The 1,788-nt window shown below is 41.1% G+C and overlaps 1 non-coding gene across 1 annotated transcript; it reads right to left on the bottom strand.

Annotated features, from left to right (window-relative positions):
* Nucleotides 1–478: 478 nt before the first annotated feature.
* Nucleotides 479–582, bottom strand: LOC112768066 (small nucleolar RNA R71). The gene has a single exon (XR_003185504.1). It is a non-coding gene; the product is annotated as a small nucleolar RNA R71 (small nucleolar RNA).
* Nucleotides 583–1,788: the final 1,206 nt, after the last annotated feature.

Below are 1,788 nucleotides of genomic sequence, written 5' to 3'. Positions count from 1 at the left end.
CTATAGAGAAAGCTAAGAGAAGCTAAAGCACAACACTCTGGAGAGGACCTGACAGAATTTTTCAGAAAAAAGAAGAGATGGACTAACCCAATAATAATGGTGGAGATGCAAGGAAGATGCTTGGTGATTTTATTGCACCCTCTTCTGACTTCTGTGGAAGGAGCATCTCAATTCCTGCAATTGGAGCAAACAACTTTGAGCTTAAGCCTCAATTAGTTTCTCTAATGCAGCAGAACTGCAAGTTTCATAGACTTCCATTGGAAGATCCTTATCAGTTCTTAGCTGAATTCTTGTAAATCTGTGACACTGTTAAGACCAATGGGGTTAATCCTGAGGTCTACAGACTTATGTTTTTCCCCTTTGCTGTAAGAGACAGAGCTAGGACATGGTTGGACTCACAACCTAAAGATAGCCTGAACTCTTGGGAAAAGTTGGTCAATGCTTCTTGGCCAAATTCTTTCCACCTCAAAAGTTGAGCAAGCTTAGAGTGGAAGTCCAAACCTTCAGACAGAAGGAAGGTGAATCCCTCTATGAAGCTTGGGAAAGATACAAGCAATTGATCAGAAGGTGTCCTTCTAACATGTTTTTAGAATGGAGCATCATATGTATATTCTATGATGGTCTGTCTGAATTGTCCAAGATGTCATTAGATCACTCTGCTGGTGGATCTCTTCATCTGAAGAAGACGACTGCAGAAGCCCAGGAACTCATTGAAATGGTTGCAAATAACCAGTTCATGTACATTTCTGAAAAGAATCCTGTGAATAATGGGACAACTCAGAAGAAAAGAGTTCTTGAGATTGATACTCTGAATGTCATATTGGCTTAGAACAAAATATTGACTCAGCAAGTCAATATGATTTCTCAGAGTCTGTCTGGAATGCAAGATGCATCAGGCAGTACTAAGGAAGCTTCCTCTGAAGAAGAAGCTTATGATCTTGAGAATCCTGCAATGGAAGAAGTGAATTACATGGGAGATTCCTATGGAAACACTTACAATCCTTCATGGAGGAATCATCCTAATCTCTCATGAAAGGATCAACAGAAGCCTAATCAAGGCTTCAATAACAATAATGATCGGAGAAATAGGTTTGGCAATAGTAAACCTTTTCCATCATCTTCTCAGCAACAGACAGAGGACTCTAAGCAGAGCTACTCTGACTAAGCAACTGTAGTCTCTGATCTATCTAAGACCACTCTCAGCTTCATGACTGAAGCAAGGTCGTCCATTAAAAATTTGGAGGCACAAGTGGGTCAGCTGAGTAAGAAAATTACTGAACTCCCTCCCAGTACTCTCCCAAGCAATACAGAAGAGAATCCAAAAAGAGAGTGCAAGGCCATCTACACGTCCAACATGGCCGAACCTGGAGAGGAAGAAAAGACAGTGATTTCCAATGAGGAAGACCTCAATGGATGTCCACTGGCCTCCAAGGAGTTCCCTAATGAGGAACCAAAGGAATCTGAGGCTCATATAGAGACCATAGAGATTCCACTAAACTTACTGTTGCCATTCATGAGCTCTGATGAGTATTCTTCCTCTGAAAAGGATGAAGATGTTGTTGAAGAATAAGTTGCTCAATATCTAGGAGCAATCATGAAGCTGAATGCCAAGCTATTTGGTAATAAGACTTGGGAGGATGAACCCCATTGCTCATCAATGAACTAAGTGATCTGGTTCAACTGAAATTACCTCAGAAGAAACAGGATCCTAGAAAGTTCTTAATACCTTGTACCATAGGCACCATGACCTTTAAGAAGACTCTGTGTGACCTGGGGTCAGGGATAAAC

Source organism: Arachis hypogaea, chromosome 17 (genome assembly GCF_003086295.3).
Source record: "Arachis hypogaea cultivar Tifrunner chromosome 17, arahy.Tifrunner.gnm2.J5K5, whole genome shotgun sequence".
NCBI classification, from domain to species: Eukaryota; Viridiplantae; Streptophyta; class Magnoliopsida; order Fabales; family Fabaceae; genus Arachis; species Arachis hypogaea.
This window is presented reverse-complemented; position numbering and strand designations above follow the sequence as displayed.